Source organism: Penaeus japonicus, unplaced genomic scaffold (assembly GCF_977035675.1).
Source record: "Penaeus japonicus unplaced genomic scaffold, GWHDUDI00000001_assembly GWHDUDI00000032, whole genome shotgun sequence".
Taxonomy (NCBI): Eukaryota; Metazoa; Arthropoda; class Malacostraca; order Decapoda; family Penaeidae; genus Penaeus; species Penaeus japonicus.
In genome coordinates, this window is record NW_028234434.1 from 18,936,370 (window position 1) to 18,938,869 (window position 2,500).

The window sequence follows — 2,500 nt, forward strand, 5'->3', positions numbered from 1 at the left end:
AGCCTTGTTATGGTCTGGTGCATCTACACCTGCTCTTATTAACCGTTTCCATTGGGGACAAAGGCTACCATTGGGGACACAGGCTACCATTGGGAACTACCTCTATCTTAAAACTTCTGGAATGACAAACACATGTTATACCGGACAGTATGAAGTGATAATGATAGAGATGAGATGAAGAGTGAGTTTTAAAGATGATCCCAGCTATGAGTGGGAATGAAGAGTGAAATAAGATTTTTGACAATGCTTTCTTTACGACTATGCTTTATTGTTTTTATTTTTTTATTTTTTTTCTCATTGGAAGTAATGATGGTAAATATGATGATAAAGTGATGATTATGGTGATGAAAATAATAATAATGTTGACGATAATAATGTTTGAAAAAATGATAGCATGCTGGTAATAGAATAATGATAAAAAGTTTGAAAAGAGAAAGATGTTGATTGTAATGATAACTGCTGTTGATGATATAATTACTAGTAATGATAATAAAATAATTATTATCATAATAATTGATAATGTTGATAATGATATCATGGATTATAGTAATAATAATGATAATAGTAACAATGATAATATTTAAAATAATGATGAGGATAATATTAGAAACAATGATGAGGATAATGATATGTACAAATGATGATATCAATAGTAGAAATAACGATGAAATTATAATAATGATAATTGTAATAACAATGACAATAATAACATATAATCATAGTAATCGTAACAGTAATGATTATAAAAATATGAGGAAGATAGTAATAATCATTGACATGGGAATAAAAAAAAATGAAGATAATAATGATAACTATATCAAAAAGAATAAAGTAACAGCAATAATAATACTAAATATGATAATGATAATAATAATAATGATAATAACAATGATAATATTGATGATAATGATAATAAGGATGATGATGATAAAATGATGATGGAAAGGAAACTGAAACTGGGAATAATAATAATAAGATAAAAAAGATGATGATGGTGCATAATTTTGATAGCAACGAGAACAACAAAAACAACAACAATAATTATGATGATTGTAACAATAATGATTAAAAGTAATGTTGAGAATAATGGTAATGTTAATAATAATGATAATGATGATGATGATAGTATTGATAATGATAACAATAATGGTGATGATAGTAATGATGATAGTATTGATAATGATAACAATAATGATGATGATAATAATGATAATGATAATAATGATGATAATAATGATGATAATGATAATAATGATAATAATAGTAATGACATCAGCATTATTCATTGTTATTATTACTGTAATTGTTAATATTACCATTATTATCAATATAGAAAAAAAACAAAACAGTATTTACAATATTTCTACGCCCTGTCCAAAAGTAAAGTAACCCTAATTGAAAAAAAATATATATAAAAATAATCTTTTTATGGAATCTCTAACCACAAAAATACAAGAATTCAATTACTAAGTGTTTTCACTGACAGTTTATAATGAACCCACTCTTTCACAGAGCTGTAAAATGGATTTAAACCTTTTATTTTTTTCTTCGAATCAGGATTCTATTTGTTATATAAAAATAGACACATAAATTTAATCCCCTCTATGCAAAAATGGCTAACCAGACAATCATGTTCCAATTAATGATGCAAGCCCAAAAAACATCAAAACATTTAATATCACAACTGCACGTCCGGACGCAAACCACATGAAAATACAGCCTGTTCCTAACCCTGGTTAAACTCTCATACACCATTGGCAGCGGATAAAACGATTTCAACAGAGAAATGATTTGGTAAAGCACTCTGTAAATAATTTTAGGAATATGTGCTTATGTACCTGAAGGCACACATGCACACATGCATATTGTAAATAATACCCAACCTCAAAATATATCCAGTAATTGGAAACACACATGCAGGTACAGATAGCAAATATACAGTGACTGCCATACTGCACACTGTAATAGACGCTTAATCGTGCACTGTAGCGGTCTGTAGGAATACGTTATGGTGATACACTCTTAACTTAATTCACTTACTGTGTCAGAGAGTACCATCGTTTTGAAGTGACTTTTCATTCACTTAGCCAGTAATCAGACTTCAATGATTTCGAGTAAACAAAGGTGTCTGTTTCTGCCTTTTTATTATCGATGGAACAACGATTTGGAAGATATCTAAACACACATAGATTGAAGGTTTTCCCTTAATAACTCTTGTTAAAGCAGATACGCCACATACATTCATTTCTTAGTCGGTATATCAACCCTTGCTCTACATCCTTTTGTATGCGTACATTTATCTATTAGTCTTTGTCTTTCCCTCTCTCTCAAAAAGCCAGATAAGTAGTTAGATAGACAAGGATAGGAGAATAGACAGACAGAAAGACAGATGCACAGAGAAAGTTACATATATCACACACAAAAAACAGCTAGATAGAATCACAGAGAAATTGAGATTAATAACACTGAAATCTAGACACCATCTCACATGAGTCGACAA